Here is a 21,049-nt window from a genome sequence, read left to right on the forward strand (position 1 = left end):
CTAGCTTGTCTTTTTGCCTGGAAAACGGGGACATGACTCCACTCACTGCTGAAAGAGAATGTGGATGAAGTCCCTGGAGCACTACCTGGCACAGTGTGTGTGTGTGACAAAAGTCACTAATCATGATGTTATTACTGATGATATATATTACTGAGGTTCCAAAGCACATCCAAGCCAGGATTCAGGGACTTCCCCTCCCCTCAGCCACAGAAAATGAAGGCATTGCTTATGAGCAACGTTGGCTTTTCCGGAACGGACACCTTTGGGGTTCATTTCTAAAGACATTCTGCTTTGAAGGACCTGGGGAATCCCGGGGTGGTCTTTCAAAGGACCTGGTCACAAAGCCAGGTGGCTCAATGTCAAGTGGGATTCTTCCTCTCTCCCTACCTTTCCTCCTCCCATCCTAGGGGCGGTTCCTGGGGGGCTCTGGGATCCTGGGGGGTGGCAGGGCGGGTGATTACTACATGAATCTCTGCTGCTCTTCACCCAGCAGCTGACTACAATTTACATGGCAAATTCTCACAAACCACAGGCCGCCCAAGGCACACAATGAGAAGAACGGCGACCCCAGGAATGAAAGACCACTCCTCCCACGCCCAGCCACGGGGCGCACTGTGCTCTGGGTGCACCACAGAGTGCAGGCGGGGGCGGGGTGGTTCGAGGAGTGCTGAGCCTGATGGGAGCTAGGGCAGGGGAAAATGAAGAGGGAGAGGCAATGACGAGGCAAACAAGACATGCAGCCCCTCCCCAGGCCCTGGAAGAAGGAAGGCCCAGTCACGGGGAGAGGAAATCATGCCTGGAAGCTGGGAGGCCGCTCTCCAAACAGAAGCTGCTGGCCCACAGAAGACAAAATATAAGGAATAAAAAAGCCAAGGTTCCACATTAGAAAGGAACATAAGGGGCTTCAGTCATTCATTCACTTCACACATATGAAGCGAGTGCGTAGTATGCACCAGGCACCATGCCAGGCACTGGGAATACAGCAATCACCAAGACAGACAAGGTTGTTGCTCTGATGGAGCTGACATTCCAGTGGGCAAAGTCAGACGATAGAAAACATGCTCTCCCTGGTGGGAAGCGTCACAGAGTAAAACTCAGTCAACGAGGCGGGGCAGAGACAGGTGTTTTCTTAGGACTTTGCGGAAGGGCCTCCCTGATGAGTAACTTCGGAGCCGAAGCCTGAAGGAGGGAAGCAAATGAGCTGGGAGGGTGGTTGGGGGAAGATCATTCCAGGTAGGAGGTACAGCAAGTGCAAAGGCCCTGAGGTGTGGCTGAGAAATGACAAGGAAGCCAGTGTAGCCAGAATGGTGGGAGCAAGGAGGGAAGCGGGTAGAAATGAGATCAGAGCTGGGGTGGGGAGTGGGAAGAGCCTGTTGTTTGATTTTTCTTTAACCATTTTACTTTGAATGCGATGAGACCTTACTGAAGGTTTAGAGGACAGACATGATAGGAGTGCCCAGGCCACGGTGTGCAGAGTGGACTGCTGGGAGGCGGGGGCAAGGATGCTCAGGCCAGCAAAGCTCCTGGATTATTCCATGGCAGAGATCATGATGGCTCCTATCAGGGGTGGGCACCAGTAAAGCTGGTGGGAAGGGGTTAGATTCTGGATATGTCTTGAAGGTAGTACAGCTTTGAAGGTTTTCATTCATTTTTATATAGGAAAATAGAAAACATTCAGTCTACTTGCTTTGGACATTTCAACTATATTCAATAGATAAAACAAATTGAAAAAGGCCTTTTGGTTCTTTTTTTTTTTTTTTTTTTTTGAAATGGAATCTTTCTCTGTTGTCCAGGCTGGAGTGCAATGGCATGATCTCAGCTCACTGCAACCTCCACCTCTTGGGTTTAAGCACTTCTTCTGCCTCAGCTTCCTGAGTAGCTGGGATTACAGGTGTGCACCACCATGCTCGGCTAATTTTAATTTTATTTTTAATTTTTTTTTTTTTAGTAGAGACAGGGTTTCGCCATGTTGCCCAGGCTGGTCTTGAACTCCTGACCTCAAGTGACCCACCCACCTCAGCCTCCCAAAGTGCTGGGATTACAGGCGTGAGCCACCGCACCCAGCTGACCTTTTGGTTCTATAACAGACACTTGAATGGGAAGCAGAATGGTGGTAAGGACACGGTAGGGAGATACCAGTAGTAGATCCCGGAGGGCAGGGGCTTGTCCATGCCATCTTTGGTTTCTCTGGGCTCAGCACACACCAGGCTTGATAAACACCAGTTGCTGCCTGTGTTACAGTGAGAGCTTGAGCAGACCTCAGGGATCGTCTTCTCCAACAAGCCCATTTTACAGATGGGAAAATGGGCCATCAGAGGGAGAGGGGTCTGCCCAAGTTCAAGGTCAGTCAGGGTCAGGGCAGAAAGCCCTTTCTTGGGCTCTTCTGGCCAGGCCACCCCTGATGCAGGGAGGCAGAATATGGAGGTCATTTTCATGCAAGAAGGGTAAGGCCCAGGATGGGTGGCTGAGCACCACCTCCCTCAGCGTTGGGCTGTGGTGAAGGCCTCCGCCTTTCTACACCTCCCACCACAGTTAGTCGTGGGGGCACCTGCTGTTTCTGCCTGCCCAGTATCCATCCCTCTTTTTCTGGCTACTATGCTCCAGTTTTCCTTGGGAGATCTTGCTTTCCGCCAGCTAGTGGATTGACCTCACTCCAACTCTAGAGACTAGGGTAGCCAATCAGATGATGGCAGACTTTTTGGCTAGGGGCGCCCTCTTCTGCTCTAAGCCAGGTTGAGCTGGGTTTCTGATACTAGCAACCAACAATGTCCTGACTGATAGAATCACGGTGCATTCAGACACTTCCTCTGGGCTGGTCATGTGTCATGCATTTCATCATTTAATCCTAGTAGTGTCTCTATGTGGTAAGGACTACTGTTATCCATCCCCAGCATGGATGAACAAATGGAGTTTCAGAGAGGTCGAGTCACTTGCCTAAAGTCATACAGCTGGTTTAGTTAAGGGCAGAGATGAAACCAGGGATTGAAACCAGGTGTGTGTGATCCCAGCTCTGTTTGTTGTTGTTGTTGTTTGTTTGTTTTTTACCATTTTACCATAGTCTCTCTGCCTTTTAGAAACCAACACAAGATTGACAGAAGGGCTGGGCCATAGACCCCTAAGGCAGGAGAGGGAGACTAGAGGCTGCCTATTGACTTCCTTCATCCCTGGGCAGAATTGCCAGGCACTGGACTGGCACAGGTAGCAGACAAAATGTTCATTCCAGTGCTCATTCATTTCTTCATCCAGTACTCCTTCCTGCAGATCACACACATCCTGCCTTCGTGGAGATCTGAGTCTCTCCAGGTCAAGCAGACACACAGCTGAATGCCCAATGACAACAGGCATGATAAAGACCATCTCAGGCGATGGCACTGGGGGGACTAGGGACCTGCAGGAGGCCCTGGACTCAGCTAGGGGCTGGGAATAGTGGGATGCCCGTTGAGCCAGGTCTCGAGGGAGGAGAGGGAGCCAAGGGGAACGGTAGGGGCAGAAGCAGGGAGAGGCTGGAATTTGGAGGGAGGGTAAAGTGATATGGTAGGTGTGGCAGAGGGTGTGCCAGGTTGGGCAGTCACTGCCTTGCAGAGGTGAGGGCGAGGGTGCTGCAGACATCACAGGAACCAGATGGGAAGGCCCTAAATGCCAGCCCAAGAGACTCAGACTGCACTGCACGGGCAAGAGGGAGCTACTACAGGGCTTTTGGCAAAGCAGGGCCACGGCCACGCCCACACTGCCTATCAGGGAGGGGCCTCCAGGGCAGCAAGGAGGGTGGACAGAGTCAGGCTGTGGGCCATCTCTAGAACCACGAGGTTAAGAGGAAGGGACAAATCCCAAATGAGCAGGGGAAGCAGCACCGGGTGTAGACCATCGGCGGAGGTAGCTCAGGGACAGCAGAGGCCTGTGCTGTCCATGCTCACGGTGGCCTTGTACAAGGCACTCAGCTCCTGGTGCAGCTTCGCCCAGTGCCCAGCAGGCCAAGGCCCCCTCCAGCTGCCAAATCCTCCAGGAAACATTAAATATGACCACACATCAAAAGCCCTTCTGAGCACCAGCGGCCATGGCCAGCCTTATTTGATGATTTTTATCTCCCCTCCCCTTCACTGTTGTTTTCTGACCTCATCTCTCCGTCGGAGAGTTTCTTTACAGAAGGGCTTGGGAATCCCAAGAGATGTTCTTTAAGAGCGGCCTGCAATTTAAATGAATACTGGGGTGGAGAGAAGTACTGCCTTGTTACTATAGGGGAAGTTTCCTGCAAAACCAACTATATGTTAGGATAAAATGCGGCCAAGAAACCAGCGAAGTTTACATATTTGTTTAATCTTGATTATATGATCTGACTTCCTTCAGGGAATAAGAGATAAACACTCTTATTTCCAGCCCCCCACCGCCGCCCCCCGAGACCAGAGCTCTGACGTGAGATAAAGAAAACTAGAGTTAAAAAGTTTCTAAGAGGATGTGTTATTTACACAAATTGAAAATGCTTAAAATAAAAGAAAAACAACAAGCAATCTCAAATAGTACACCAGCATCTGCTTTTAGCTGGGTTCAGGGAAAGCGGTTCCTATAAGAAACAGAAAAATGTGGAGGTTGGACTCCAGGGGCCCTGTGGATCATCCTAGTTTGGAGATGTCAATGGCAAACCTGAACTTTCTCATTTAAATTGCTAAAACAAACACAACAGCCACATCATAGAAAGTTCAGAAAGGAGGAGAAAGATCTACCCCACCGCCTGCTGCCTCTCCCCACTTTTGCACCCTGTCTCTGCATTTTGCATTGTCCCAGTCCTGATCGATCTCACATGAGAACCGTGGGCTATGCCCTCACCATGTACCATGGCTGTGCTGGATTTTTTTTTGACACATGATATCAGCTAATTCTTAAAACAAACCTTCACCTACAGGATTGGGGTCTCCATTTATCCAGCAGAAAACAAGGCTCCAGGGAGCAAAGACATTTCCCCGCAGCTGCAAGGCGGCAGCACTGAGATGTGACCCAGCCTGTCTGATCCCCAGCCCATGCTTTTCCCCATCCTAACTCTTTTCCATAAGTACCACTGAAGTACTCAGTAATGTAAGTAGTTTCCTGACTTTCTTTTTTTTTTTTTTTTTTTTTTTGAGACGGAGTCTCGCTCTGTCACCCAGGCTGGAGTGCAGTGGCCAGATCTCAGCTCACTGCAAGCTCCGCCTCCCGGGTTCCCGCCATTCTCCTGCCTCAGCCTCCCGAGTAGCTGGGACTACAGGCGCCGCCACCTCGCCCGGCTAATTTTTTGTGTTTTTAGTAGAGATGGGGTTTCGCCGTGTTAGCCAGGATGGTCTCGATCTCCTGACCTAGTGATCCGCCTGTCTCGGCCTCCCAAAGTGCTGGGATTACAGGCTTGAGCCACCGCGCCCTGCCAGTTTCCTGACTTTCTTACCATCAGAATGCATAGCCAATTTTGTATCCTGCTTTTTCTTTTCTAACTCAACATTACATCAAAAGCATTTCCCCGCATCGCTCCCAAGCCTTCTCTGCTTGTTTCAAGGCTGTGGAATATTCCATCGAGGGCCAAATGTCCCCCACCGTTTGCCTCCTGGCAGTCACTACAACTGTTCCCCCAAATGGTCAAGTCTGTGGGTGCAGATTCTTAGCTTCTGGCGCCAGGACTAGACTCAAACAGACACCCTGTCGCTGGTAAAATAATAATAATAATAATAAAATAAAACCTCATCTGCCAGGAAGAGGCCCCCAAACCACACCAGCGACGAAATCCCACTGGCCACACTCGCATGAAAGACCGAGGCCCTGCTGGCCTTGGGTGGGTGCTGGCCCCCAGCCAATGAGCTGCATCCCCTACTTGTGGCCAAGAATTGAGTCCAGGGACTCTAAGAAGAAGTCGGGGAGGTACGATTTCTGTGAGGTGGGAACTCAGTGGAGACCTTTGCAGTTGCCCTTCTGGTTCATAGAAGGGAGAAGGGACAGCCCTGGCCCAAATCCCATGGCTTTTTTGTTTTTGTTTTTTTGAGATGGAGTCTTGCTCTGTCACCCAGGCTGGAGTGCAGTGGCGTGATCTCGGCTCACTGCAACATCCGCCTCCTGGGTTCAAGCGATTCTCCTGCCTCAGCCTCCCGTGTAGCTGGGACTATAGGCGCCCGCCATCACACCTGGCTAATTTTTGTATTTTTAGTAGAGACAGGGTTTCACCATATTGGCCAGGTTGGTTTTGAACTCCTGACCTTGTGATCCACCCGCCTTAGCCTCCTGAAGTGCTGGGATTATAGGCGTGAGCCACCACACCTGGTCAATCCCATGGCTTTTTAAATTTTTTCTTGAGTTAGGGTCTTGCTCTGTCTCCCAGGCTGAGTACAGTGGCATGATCACAGCTCACTGCAGCCTCAAACTCCGGGGCTCAAGTGATTCTCCCACCTCAGCCTCCCAAGTAGCTAGGACTACAGGTGTGTGCCACCACACCTGGCTCTTTTTTTTTTTTTTTTTTTTTTTGTAGAGTCAGGGTTGCTGGGGCTGGTCTTGAACTCCTGGGCTCAAGCAATCCACCCACCTCAGCTTCCCAAAGTGCTGGGATTACAGGCATGAGCCACCATGCCCAGCCCAACCTCCATGGTTAATCACAGGCTGCTCCAGCCCCGCCAAGTCTAGAGGGCAGCGTCTTTCCAGGAGTTAGTCAAGGAAACAGTGCCCGGACACGAAATGCATGGCAGAGATTTGGAGGGTGGGTGATGAGTGTCTGCCTGTGGTTAGGGAGGGGGAACTCTGCTCTGGCTGTGAGGGTCACCACTGCCCAGCCTTGCAAGTCTTTCTGGAAGGCAGGTCAACATAAGAACTGCTCCCTGAGTGGCTGGGAGGTTTTCTTCATGGGCTCTGGATGAAAGCCTGTGCTTTGCTACTGATTTGTCTGAAAGCCTTGAGCAAGTCACTGTACCTCCCAGAGCTGCAGTTTTGTCATCTGTAAATGGCACGTGACCTTAGACCCCTGTCTCAGGCTGCTGGCAGGGGCAATGAGAGCCTAGAAAAATCCCAGCAGAAGTCCTGGCACATAGTAGATGCTGAATAAACAACATTCCCTTCCCTTCCCCATGGGAAATAACACGTCCAACCGCTGGATAAGCCCTGCCCTCTCACCTCCATCTCTTTCTTGCTTTTTATTTCTACATCACAGTTTGAGAGGTGGTGAAAAAGAGCACAGGCTTGGAGTCAGACTTGGGTTTAAATTCTGGTTTTGCTTATTTATTAGCTGTGTGATCTTGAGGTCCATACTTAACTTCTCTTTCCCCCCCCAGCCCCCAACAACCTAGAAAAGTAGGAAAAGTCATCTCTACACTGCAAGGTTGTTGTGAGGATGGCACAGAGCAAACCCATCAGACACACAGTGTGTGGCATGTAGTAGGTGCTCATTAAACGCTTGATCTCCTCCTCTAACCACCTTATTTAGTTCCTTTGACTAGGAAAGGTTTGTTCCTGGGTCAGAGGTGCCTACCTGTGGCAGCTGGGAAAATACGTTCGGAAACATTTCTCCCGTGGAGGGCTCATAACCTTGGCCAGCAGAGGCCTCTTGAAAACCCTGCGGTCGCTTCCACTTGGTGTCCAAGGACAGAGGCCTATTTTTAAGCCATCCCAGCAGGTGTCCTAAATGCGCCTTGTGCCACCCCCTGAATGATCCCCACTCATCTCCCCAGCCTAGCCCTTCCTTTGATCTAAAAAGAGCCCAAGGAAATGGCAGTCACCGTCAGGAGGATGGCAGGAAGCAACAGCTCCCGATACTCTGGCCCCGAGACGCCGGCTTCCAGCCTGCCGGCGTTCCGCAGATGGCATGCTGGCTGAGGTTTTAGGCAGATTCCTCTCCACCAGGAAAGGGAATTGCCAAATGGAAGAATGGTCTATTCTGCCTCTTCCTTTGAACGTGAGGATTACACTGGAGTTTCACTGAGCCTCTGCTATGTACTAGGTACATGTCTTGGTTGATTGGATTTAATCTTTAGTAAAACTCTCCAGAGTGAGCTTTACCACCTTGATTTCCCAGATGAGGAAACTGAGGGTCTGAGAGGAGCAGGCTCATGCGCTTTCTTCCACCCCACCCCTTCTTCAAGGCAACTGCCATAACCTTTGTGTTGGCGGGGTGTGGGGAATGGTTCATGGATCTTGTTAGAAGCAATAAAATGTATAGAGGCTTTCCCCCCAGAAACACACCCAGACACCATGCACAATCTGATATTCAACTTCAGGGGCTTCCTGGACCTGGACCTTCACAACATGTGTCCTTGGACTATAGATCTTGAGTGAGAAATCTCTAGTTCAAATGACATTTGCCCAAGTCCAAAATGTAAACCAGCGTTGTTGGCAGTAGGAAGCAACATGGCGCTCATGTGTGCTGGGGTGAAGGGGGCAGGCTGTGCTCTAGAGAGAAGAAAAGGCAAGGCTGGTAGTTAGCAAGGCTTCCTGCCATATCCAGAGGGGCCAAGATATCAGTCACCTTTGCCAACAAAGTTCCATTTTCCATTGATGGGTTTAAAAGTGGGCTAGAAAAAAAACATAACCAGGCTGGGTACGGAGGCTCATGTCTGTAATCTTAGCACTTTGGAAGGCCGAGGTGAACAGATCACCTGAGGTCAGGAGTTCGAGACCAGCCTGGCCAACATGGTGAAACCCTGCCTCTGCTAAAGATACAAACATTAGCCAGGCGTAGTGGCGGGCACCTATAATCCCAGCTACTAGGGGGGCTGAGGCAGGAGAATCACTTGAACCCAGGAGGCGGAGGTTGCAGTGAGCTGAGATCATGCCACTGCACTCTAGCCTGGGTGACAGAGGGAGACTCCATCTCAAAAAAAATAAATAAATAAATAAAAAGAAAAGAAAAAAACATAACTAACCCTTCCTCACCTCTGCCAAATGGGGCAGTGACAGGCACTCAGGAGACAGACACTAGCTTACTGGGACTTTGTTCCCTTTTTCAGAGGCCTGGTTGGCCAGCATCCCCAAGGGAAAAGGGCCAGCCCGCGCTGGAAACTGCCACTCTGCTCTCTTTGCTTTGCAAACAAAACCCCGTCAACAGCTGCAAGGACATCCCAGAGAGAGGCCAGAGGTCGTGATGCTGCTTGTGGGGAGAAAAGCCCACTCCATCCAGGCCTAAGTGGCAGACCTCTCAGCTTGAGTGGGCTCTGATGCGAGAGTTCCCAGGGGGTGAGGTCATCCCGACGCCCCCTCAAAGCATGCTTAGCAGGGGCTGGGATTCCCAAGCTGACTCCGACCCTCTGCCGGGCCCCTTGATTGAGGCCTCTTCTTGATAAAGGGACCCAGGAAACTCCAACTTCAGAGGCGCTAGCTCCCAGGGCTAGGGCCCCACTACAGTGAGAGGTGGGGGGAATGTGCCCTCATTCCTTCTCGAGTACATCACTTCCTCCTTCATCTGACATTTACAGAGCATCTGCTCTGGGCCAGGGCCCGCGCTGGCTGCTGGGTACATGCACTGACAAGTCACATACTGTCCCTGCCCCCTCGAGCTGAGACCAGCCGCAAGGATGGACATAAGCAGACCCCATGGCTGCACAGGGTGGTGGCCAGGGAGAGCTGGGGCAGTGGCGACAGCTTCTCAGGGGAACTGAGAAGCTGCAGAATGAGGAAGCAGGGCTGGGAGGATGATAAAGGATGGGGAAGTGTGTTTCAGGCAGTGAGAACAGCACCCGCAAAGGCCTGGAGATGAGAATCAGCTGAGAGCACTGGGGAACTGCAAGAAGTACGGGCCAGAAGGGAGAGGGGAGAGGAGTGGGAGTCAGGGGCAGTATCACAAAGGGTCTTAAAGGCCATGCAGGGAGGTTGAAGTCCTCCAGAAGGTTCTGGGGGCTGCTGAAGGGTTTGGATCAGGGAAGCAACCCCTGTGGATCCACCTCTCTGAAAAATGAGATTGAAACCCTGGGCCTTCCTTTCTTCCCTGCCAGTCAAAGTGACCCAGCATGGCAGGCGTGAGAAAACAGTCCAGGTTTTGAACGTCTCTTCCAACGGTTGACGCGGTCCTGCCCCTCAGCGCCTGCTTCTCCTCCTGGCAGCCCCTGGCAGCTGCCCAGTGATAAGCTGGCTGAGGTTGCCAGGCCTGCCGTTTCTCCTTCTCTTTGCCTTGAGGACAGCCACTCCCCCAGCCTGGGTGGTGCCCAGAAGCCTGACTGCTCCCAGCTTCAGCCCCCGGAGAGCACCTGCAAGGCCTGAAAGGCAGCATTTTTGGAGCAATAGACCCATGGGCCCAAGTTCCCCTGGAGCAATGTTGTTCTTGCTCCTGGACTGAGGAAATGTTCTTTACAACCCAACAGCTGGGCAAAATGCTTGCTGGCCCCAAGGTCTCTCACATCCTGACCTGCAAGAAGAACGCTAGACTACGTACAAGTAGCTTAATCCACCTTCTGGCACAGAGGGTGAGCAATGCCCTGGCTTCGTCTCAGGCAGGAAGCTGTGGCTGGGGGTGGGGCAGGGATGGTGGTGGATGTCATCAATCAGCTTGTTTTGAGCTGCTCAAAGACCACAGTTTGGCGGAACTTGGGACGAACAATAAGCAAAGTATCTAAAAAAGGAAGAAAGTGACTGATTACAGCAGGGGGATGGAGCCCCAGGGCTGAGTGTCCCTGAGGCCGGAAAAAGAATTGGGGGTAGGGCCTGATGGGAGAGGCAGACCTCCCAGGGGACAATGGCCCCCCACCCATAGGACCTTGCAGGAACCTCCTGACAGTGCTGAAGGAGGTGATGGCTACCAGACCCCCTCCCAGGGAGGAGGGCGGCTCAGAGAGGCTGGGTGAGCTGCCCATGACCAGGAATTGTGGCATGGGTGTTTGAACTCATACCAGCCTGGCTCCCAAGGCTATGACAAAGATGCTGTGGCTCCTGCCGGCAAAGTGCAGAGGTCATCCCGGCAGGGGAGGAGGACAGCATAGTGCTTGACACAAGGTATGTCAGCTAATGGCATCTTCCCAGCCATGCTCGGCTCTGAGGCCCCCCAGGGAGTGACTCTGATGTGTGTCTCGTCCTTCTCTGAAGATGCAGCCTTCTCTTCTCTCTCCTGCTCACCCACCACGCAGGGCTTCCCCCAGATGCCTGAAGGGCTCTTGAGAGCAGGTGAGCGTGGACTGGGGATGCCTGCAGGTAGCCCGCATGGCCTTCTGTCCCTTCCCCAAGAGGTAAAGGGCTACGTGCTTGGAAGGCATGCTCTGCAGCCTGTAGGGTCCAGCCCTACGGGGCTTAGTGGGTGCTCTCCCCGTGTGCGGAGACGAGAGACTGTAATAAATAAAGACACAAGACAAAGATATAAAGAGAAAACAGCTGGGCCTGGGAGACCGGTAGTGGCCCCGAACGGCTGGGCGCGCTGATATTTATTGATTGCATACGAGACCAGGGGGCAGGGTAAGGAGGGTGAATCTTCTAAGTGATTGACAAGGTGAAGCAAGTCATGTGATCACTGGACAGGTGACCCTTCCTTCTTAGGTAGCTGAAGCAGAGAGAGAAGGCAGCAGACCTCAGTGTTTTCTTCTATGCACTTATAAGAAAGATCAAAGACTTCAAGACTTTCACTATTCCTTCTACCACTCTCTACTACGGACTTCAAAGAGGAACCAGGACTATGGGAGGAACATGAAAGTGGAAGAGGAGCGTGACCATTGAAGCACAGCACCACAGGGAGGGGTTTAGGCCGCCGGATGACTGCGGGCAGGCCTGGATAATATCCAGCCTTCCACAAGAAGCTGGTGGAGCAGAGTGTTCCTGGACTCCTCCAAGGAAAGGAGACTCCCTTTCGCAGTCTCCTAGGTAACGGGTGCCTTCCCAGACACTGGCATTACTGCTTGACCGAGGAGCCCTCAAGCGGCCCTAATGTGGGTGTGACAGAAGGCTCACCTCTTGCCTTCTAGGTCACTTCTCACAATGTCCCTTCAATATCTGACCCTATGCCCACTGGTTATTCCTAGGTTATATTAGTAATGCAACAAAGAGTAATATTAAAAGCTAATGATTAATAATGTTTATAATGATTGATAATTGTCCATGATCATCTCTATATCTAATTTGTATTATGGCTATTCTTATTCTAACTAGTTTCTTTATTGTACTGAAACAGTTCGTGCCTTCAGTCTCTTGCCTCAGCACCTGGGCCCACAGGAGCCCTGATTAGAATCTCCATCCCATGTGTCCTAAGTTCTGGTGATCTGACAGTCCTTGGTTCACTGGGCCTCTCTATAGCCCTATGAGCCCATTTCACAACAGGGACTTTAGGCCCAGAGAAGGTAAGGGGCTGGCACAAGTTCATGAGGCAGATAAGCAGCAGGGTGAGGATTCGACTCAGGTCTGGATCCAAAGCCCATGCATGCTGTCGGTCATCGTGCAGAATTGCTTCCCCAGCCAACCAGTCATCTGTCGTGGGGATGTGAGGTGCTGACTCAAATAGTCTATAGCAGGATTATTTGGTCCTACCGCTCAGATCAATTCTGGGAGCACAGATCCCTTGCCTCCAAGGAAAAAAGGTAATGGCCACTTACAGAGTTCCCAGCTTGTGCTGGGTTTGGACTTCTCCTAGAATCTCCTATTTATTCCTCATCGCAGCCCCATTAGGGAGGGAGGGACTGTCATTATCCCCATCCTAAAGATGAGGACATGGCGGTTGTTAGATATGAGTTTTAAATTTCTTTTCAAAGAATTAATATGTCAGTATGTTCAATTCTTTGCCTTCTACTTTTAAACTTCCTCGTAAAGCAACCTTTTTAGATTATCTACTCCACCCTAACTCATTCCGATCACCTGCTCCCCCTAACTCATTCTGATCACCTGCTCCACCCTAACTCATTCAGATTACCTGCTACCTGCTCTGCCCTGACTCCTGCCAAAACACTCACCCCTTCATTCTCTTTAAATTAGCCAATCGGAATTAGTTTAACCTGCAGGGTCTAATCCTAGCCAATAGGGGAAAGACACAGCAGCAGAGGCCACGTGCGTCAGGGATAAGAACCCCTTCCCCTTGTCCAAGTGTGCGCTCATCATTGCTCCATCTGTAAGGGCATATCCTTCTATGAAGTAACTTGCCTTGCTGAGAATTAAAAAGAAAATTTTATATTTGAGTGCTATTCCTTTTGTGGCACCGAAACTTTATATACAACAATTTGGGGGCTCACCCGTGATTACATTTCCCTCCAGGGGTGATCTTTGGTTCTTGTGAGGAGGTGCACCCCGTCCTATTGTGGCAGCCTCAAGGGTGAGAAATCAAGACCCACCCAGTGTGAGGAATAACCCGAGCTCTCAGTAGGTGGGAAAAAAAAAAAAAGCCAAAAAATTGGCCAGCAACCTAGCTTAAAGGATCCTCACATACTGCGGTGATGACTCTGTGCATAGACCAAGGAAGGAGAAGCGGTGGAAGCTGGTAAAGTACTTCCTTGGTGGTCACATTCTAGAGGGCGAAATGTGTGTGTGCGTGAGTGATCACCAACCACGTTGCTTGTGGTGTCATTCGTGTGGATGGTGACAAGTCCTACTGCTGGACGGAGAGAGTGGGTCCTCTTCGCGGTTCCATAGCTACCTCATATGGCTTGGGGCGGATCCTGCCATAGGATTTATACCAGCACACCAACACAAAGAGGAGCTTAATTCTCCCTTGGGGAGCAGCCAGAGAGGACAGCACGAGTGGGAAGTGTGCAAAGGACCTTCAGAAGGGGAAAGAGGGGAAACAGGTCAACCTTCCAGGACAAGCAAGGCAAGACAGCCCCTGGTTTGAGGGACTGAGCCTTCTGGGACAGGCAAGGTGAGACATCCCTGGTTTGAGGGGTTGAGCCTTCTGCTAATTTCAAGGGTTGAACCTCACACAAACCCCCACTTTCTTCTTGGGGGAAGAAAGAGTAGCTCCACTCCCGCCGGTCCCTCCCCTAGGTGAAGAGGGAGAGGGGAGAACAGCAGCCTAAGCGGCTGGCAGAGGCAAGGAAAGACCAGCAGAGAGAGAGGAGAGGGAAAGAGAGAGAGGAAGAGACAGACAAAAAGGGAGTCAGAGAGACACAAAGAGAAAGGAAGAGATATACAAGTAGTCAAGAAAAAAAATAATGTACCCTAGTCCTTTAAAAGCCAAGGTACATTTAGAACCTATAATTGATCATTAAAGGTCTTCTCCGTGACCCTATAACAATCCACGGTACCACTTTGTTGTCGGTGTAAACAAGAGCATAGCCCAAAAGCACTGAGGCCACTGACAACCCGTAGCCTTCTATCAAAAATCCTTAACCCAGTACCCTGCGGATGGCCCAAATACATTCAATCTGTAGTGGCAACAGCTTTGCTAACAGAAAAAAGTAGAAAAATAACTTTTAGAGGAAACCTCATTGTGAGCACACCTCACCAGTTCAGAACTATCCTAAGTCAAAAAAAAAAAATAGTTTACTAACTCAAAAATCTTAAAGTATGGGGCTATTCTGTTAGATGATTTAACATTAACCACTGATAATTCCCTTAACCCAGCAGGTTTCCTAACAGGGGATCTAAATCTTAATTACCATACAAAGGTCTGACCAGACCTAGGAGGAGCTCCCTTCAGGACTGGACATAGATGGCTCCTCCCAGGTGATGAGGGAAAAAGACACAATAGGTATTCAGTAATTGATAAGGAAACTGTTGTAAAAGCAGAGTTAGGAAAATTGCCTGATAATTGGTCTGCTCAAAGTGTGAGCTGTTTCCACTCAGCCAAGTCTTAAAGTACTTACAGAACCAGGAAGGAACCCTCTATACCAATTCTAAGTTAATTTGGACTAAACGAGGTCTTATTAACAGCAAAGGATAGTTGAGATCCCAAACTTACACAGTTTTCAACAAAAGTAAAGTTTGCCAAAAGTTGACAGTGCAACATGTATCATCCTAACTTCTAATCTTATGGCTTTAGGTAGTCTAGTCCACAGACATGAAGGAAGTTCGCTTTGGAAAAGAATGGTTATCATCTTTAGGGAAAAAAAAAAAAAGTCGGGGAGAATTTATATAAAAAGAATGTTATATGGTAAATTCTTATCCTAAAATAACTGGTTGTTTAAAGAAAGAGATGTTTGCAATAAGTCAGAAAGTTGAGGCATGTTGAAGAATTGTCTATGAAAGTCGTGAAAGAAAAAGTGTATTATAAAAAGGAATTTATGCAAGAAATGTTGTATAATTTAAAAGTAATTAAGCCTCCTGAATGTAAAACTATTGAAAAAAGTTTATGTGCAAGGTGTATAAGGAAAGTAAAATAGACTTTTAGTAAAAGGAGTATAAAGAGGCCTAAGAATGGATTTTTACCTACATTAAAAGGTTAAAAATTTTTTTTATTTTGAAGGTTTAAGCAAGTTTTAAAATGTTAATTATAAAGGAAATTCTGTGTGTAAACATACTGGCTAAAGTTAAAAGGGTATCCAGTTTTTCTGTGAACTGGACATTAAAATAACACAATGGGTTTTTCTTAAAGCACGAACCTGCTCTTTAACAAGAATTGTAAAAGGTTAAGAGTCTATAAAAATCTTGCCTCATGGTCAGACATTAAAAATTAAATATGTCTACAAAGTTTTATTAAAACTAAGTTTAACATTGATATACTAATATAAAGATGAAATTTAGCTTATCTGGTATAAAAATCATAGGAAGCATTGTCAAATATAAAATGGTGTTTGGATTTCTTCAGTATAAAAACTAATAAAAATAGGTGCCGAAGGAAATTTCTCAGAAGGCACCAGGCACTATAAAGTCCACTGCTGTCTCCAAATTTAAAACAAAAGGTCAATTTCTTAGAAATGATATACTTGGTTTATCTTCCACTCTCCTTTCCCTTAAAACTAAGTCTTTTAGCACTTGTACCACCCCTAGAATTTCCGGTAAACCAGCACCAACCTGAAGATCACGTTCTCCTCAAAGGGTGGAAAGAAGGAAAACTCAAGCCAGCCTGGGAAGGACCCTACCTTGTGCTGCTTGCCACCAAGACTGCTGTTCGTACAGTGAAAAAGGGATGGACTCATCACCGCTGAGTCAAGAAAGCACCACCCCCTCCAGAGTCGTGGACCATAGTCCCAGGAGAAAACCCTACCAAACGAAAGCTAAACTCTTTCATCTATCACTTCCTTCTTCCTCACTCTATTGCTGACCATCTAGTTATTAACATAACCGAGTCAATTTTGCCTCAAACTATTGCATTTAATGCTTGCCTTGTTATACCCTGTGGGGACTTGCCAAGTCAAAGACAGCTCTCTACTTCAGAAAAGTGCCGCTGTCCCTCCTGACTTTCTTCAGACTAGGCATTAGTAAATTGGGACCATTTAATCTGGGGAGATTTCGATAAAGACCCCAGTGTCAACCAGGAGGCTTGCCACCTGATGTAGAGCTTTTATGCCACAGTTGGTCTAATGTTCTGTGGACCACTAAAGAACAAGGATGGACTGCCCCAACGGTTTTTGTAATTTCCTAAAAACCATACATTCATTTTACTAGAGGACCATAGAAGTTAAAGACTTAAACTTTGGCAATTAAGACAGAATACCAAGATGCAAATGCCTGGTTGGAATGGATCAAATATTCTATCCACACGTTAAACAAAAGCAATTGTTATGCTTGTGTACATGGCAGGCCAGAGGCCCAAATTGTCCCCTTTCCACCAAGGTGGTCCTCCAGTCGACCAGGCATAGACTGCATGGTAGCTCTTTTCCAGGATTCTACAGCCTGGAGTAATAAGTTGTGCCAAGCTCTTTCTGCTATATCCCAAAGTTCGGCACCCTGCAGGTCAGCCCCCGAGGGCCATCCAGCTTCCGTCTCCCAATAAGTTCACTTCCTGTCTGTCATGACAGAGAGGAAACTTAGCCTTCCTTGGAGACCTGAAGGGATGCAGTGAGCTTAAGAACTTTCAAGAGCTTACCAATAAGTCAGCCTTTCTTGTTCATCCCTGAGCGGATGTATGGTGGTATTGTGGTGGACCTTTACTGGACACTCTGCCGAATAACTGGAGTGGCACTTGTGCTTTAGTCCAATTGGCTATCCCTTTCACCCTGGTATTTCATCAACCAGTGGGAGGAAAAACAAGACATCATAAAGCAAGAGAAGCCCTTATGGGTCTTTTGACACTCACATCTATTTAAAAGCAACTGGAGTCCCATGGGAAATACCAGATCAATTTAAAGCCCGAAATAAAATAGCTGCAGGATTTGAGTCAATATTTTGGTAGGTGACAGTTAATAAAAATGTAGATTGGATAAACTACATATATTACAACCAACAGCGATGTATTAACTACACTAAAGATGCTGTTAAAGGAATAGCTGAACAATTAGGGACTACTAGCCAGATGGCTTAGGAAAATAGGATAGCCTTAGACATGATATTAGCAGCAAGAGGAAGAGTCTGCGTCATGATTAGAACTCAATGTTGCACCTTCATCCCAAATAACACCGCCCCGATGGAAGTATAACAAAGGCATTGCAAGGTCTGACTGCTCTATCCAATGAGTTAGCCAGCAACTCGGGTAAATGACCTCTTTATAGGATGGCTAAAAAAGTAATTCGGTAAATGGAAAGGAATAATACCCTCAATGCTTATTTCCCTCACAGCCATAATAGGTGTACTTATTTTTGTCAGGTGCTATGTCATACCATGCATCCGTAAGTTGATACAGAGGCTCATAAAAACGGCACTTACGAAAACCTCACTTAACTATCCTCCACCTTATCCAGAGAAGCTGCTGCTTTTGGAAAATCAAGCAAAACAACTAAGCCAAGACATGTTTAAAATAGTTTGCAAAGAAAGCTGTAAGGACATACAAGGGGAGGGGTTGTCAGATATGTGTTCTAAATTTCTTTTCAAATAATTAATATGTCAGTATGTTCAATTCTTTGCCTCCTACTTTTAAACTTCCTCGTAAAGCAAACTTTTTCGATTACCTACTCCACCCTGACTCATTCCGATCACCTGCTACCTGCTCTGCCCTGACTCCCGCCAAAGCACTCACCCTGTCATTCTCTTTAAATTAGCCAATCAGAATTAGTTTGGCCTGTGCGGTCGAACCCTAGCCAATAGGGGAACGACAGAGCAGCAGGGGCCACGTGCATCAGGGATAAAAACCCCTTCCCTTCCCTTGTCCAAGTGTGCACTCACCATTGCTCCATCTGTAAGGGCACACCCTTCTATAGAAGTAACTTGCCTTGCTGAGAATTAAAAAGAAAATTTTATATTTGAGTGCTATTCCTTTTGCAGCACTGAAACTTTATATGTAACAGCTCAGGGAGGAACAGACCTACCCACGATCATACAGCTTAGAGACAGTGGAACTGAGATTCAAACTTGGGACTGCCTCCAAACCAACGCCCTTTCTACCACCTTTCTTGAGATTCCAGCAAAAGACCCCATTTGTAATCACCTGGTGACCTTGTGCCAGGTTCTGGTCCTCAGTATCCCCATATGCCACATGGGAGCTGGAATGGGGATTTGGAGTGCCCTCTGGTCCTGGGAACAGAGCCCCTGAGTGACCTATCTGCAGGGCTGAAGTTCTTGCAGAGACATGGAAATTCCACTCTGCCATCTCCCGCTCTTGAATGGCCCAAACTTTAAGGGAAGTGAAGCTTTTCTGAGACGTGGAGATCTGCTTGTTTGGACTGGAAAGTTATCAGGCAGACCTGGCCATGGAGACATGAGTACAGTGCTGACCCATCTCATAAATCCATCATCCTTGTAGCAGAAGGAAAGAAAACACATGCCTGAGGGATGCAATTGTGATATAAACAATGTGTAATGTTGAGGTTGTAAACAAAGTACACTGTTTAATAGCTGTGGGCATTCTGCCAAGTGCCAATACTGCCCAAGACACCTCCACCCCACCAATTTCCCCAAATGGCTTATTCATTAAAGAACTTTCCCCTCTGCCTAGAAGTGAGGCAAGAGGCCAGCTCTGGGTGGCCCTGAGTCCTGGTAATAAGAAAATGAAAGAAGAAGGGATGAGTGGGCTGGGTCTGTGGTCCTGGGATGGCTGTCCCAAACTCTGCTCAGAAACACCTGCTGCTGTCTGAAAGTTCTGAGGCTGGGTGGACACAGGGAGGTATGAGAACTGAGCTGAGGCAGGTGGCGTCACTGTCCTGTGCCTTATATGTCCTGATCTATAAAGTGGTGCTAAACCCTCCACCATACAGAACTGAAAGGGGGACTGTCTAAGTGAGATGTGAAGGGTGCCAAGCAGGAGTGGTGGCTCACACCTGTAATCCCAGCACTTCAGGAGGCCGAGGCGGGTGGATCACCTGAGGTCAGGAGTTTGAGGCCAGTCTGACCAACATGGTGAAACCCCATCTCTATTAAAAATACAAAATTTAGCCGGGTGTGGTGGCGGGTGCCTGCAGTCTCAGCTACTTGGGAGGCTGAGGCAGAAGAATTGCTTGAATCCGGTAGGCAAAGGTTGCAGTGAGCCAAGGTTGCGCCACTGCACTCCAGCCTGGGCAACAGAGCAAGACTGTCTAAAAAAAAAAAAAAAAAGTGAAGGGTTCTGCAGGAGTTCAGCAGATGGGCACTGGAAGGCATTGCCCGGAAGACCCCAGGGTCAAAAGGCATCTTCGTGGACAATTCATCTGAAATGCACTGGATACTCCAGGGCTTTTGCAAGAACCATGTCAAGTCCCAGCTGGGCTAATTACCTGTGTACTCCAGTGACAGGCATGCTCTCCCCGCTTTCCAGTTCCAGACAGTTCCCACAGTTAGACAGTTCCTCCTCTGGCTGAACCAGAATCTGCTCTCCTGTGATGTCTACACACTGGTCATGTCTGCATTGGTTCCACCGTGCCCTTCCCCTTCAGGTCTGCAGCTCTCAGGTCACCACGGCCCTCCCAGACTACGCTGCTGGAGAGTCTTTTCTTCCCTGGGGATGGCATGGCCTTTGCTGCCCAGAAAGCCCTCAGGGCATCACTCTCCCCTGACCTGCCTTGGCAGGGAATTGGAGATCCGCACACCAGACCTTGGGGGCTACCTGCTGGGAATCTCCACGGTGAACCCACAGGCTGCCTGGAGAGGGCCCCCACCCATGCCTAGAGGTACGACGTGAGACAAAACTAAAAGAACTAGGTGAGCAATTAAAAATGAACCTGCCAAGATTTCGAAATGCTTACAGATTTCTGCCAAATACGATGAGGGCTTCCAGTGCAAATGGGAAATGGCCCCTACGGGAACCCTCCACCCTGACCCAACACTCCCGTCCACACTGACGTTCCTTCCCTGTAGCTGGAATCATGTGGGACTGCTTGAGCTGTGCTCCCTGGGAAAGTTACCTTCCCTCTCTGTGCCTATGTTCTCCCAAGAGTTGGGGCAATAATAATAGGAGCCATCTTACAGGGCTTGTCCTGATAGGCATGGATGTGCCTGCTGAGAACACTGTCTGGCACAGACGGGCTACGTGATACAAGTTAGTGGTTATTCTTTTGTGTCTGTCTCCCTTAAGAGCACCCAATCCTAAGCTCAGTGTAGAGCAGCGGCTCCTCTCCCAGTGAATACATAATCCTAGCAGGTGCTACGTGTGAGCACTTAGTATCTGCTGGACACTTGGCATGCCTGAGAGGTAACATCATTCTCCCCTTTCCGTAGAAGAGGAAACCGAGGCTTAGAGAGGTTAAGTCACTTGTCTGGCTAAAAAGGGGCGAGGCCCAGACTCAGATGCGAGAAGGAAGGACCCCAGCCCGTGTAGTTACTCTGCTGCTGCTGGGGGCACAGCATGGGGACAGGATGCTTCTCACCTGCAGGACAGATGCGGGCCTGGATGACAAAGGGCTCTCACCCTCACCTGGGCCCTTGCTCACTGACTGCTGGGGGCTGCCTGGAGGTCCGGGCTGGGGGAAGGGCCTGCGAGCACCCTGGGCCCAGGGAAGGTATTGGGAGCACTGTGATGCTTGCCACTGGGGGCTGGGGCTGGCAGCATGGGACAGTTTTTACCAGGCAGATGAGTCAGGAGCCTGAGTCCTAGTTGGGCAGGAAGAAGGAGCACAGAACTCAGCTCACCCCTTCTCCTCTCGGGCAAGATTTCCAGAGTCTGTAGGCCTGGGCTGAGGTGGGTGGGGGCAGGCGGCTTTTCTAGGTGCAGCTT

General features: G+C 49.1%; 1 protein-coding gene across 1 annotated transcript in view; it reads right to left on the reverse strand.

The window, feature by feature from the left end:
- The window catches only part of LOC105480877 (neuralized E3 ubiquitin protein ligase 1B), a 49,723-nt gene that overhangs the window by 22,198 nt on the left and 6,476 nt on the right, over positions 1 to 21,049 (reverse strand). The gene's annotated exons all lie outside the window — the stretch shown is intronic.

This window comes from Macaca nemestrina, chromosome 6, assembly GCF_043159975.1.
Source record: "Macaca nemestrina isolate mMacNem1 chromosome 6, mMacNem.hap1, whole genome shotgun sequence".
Lineage (NCBI taxonomy): Eukaryota > Metazoa > Chordata > Mammalia > Primates > Cercopithecidae > Macaca > Macaca nemestrina.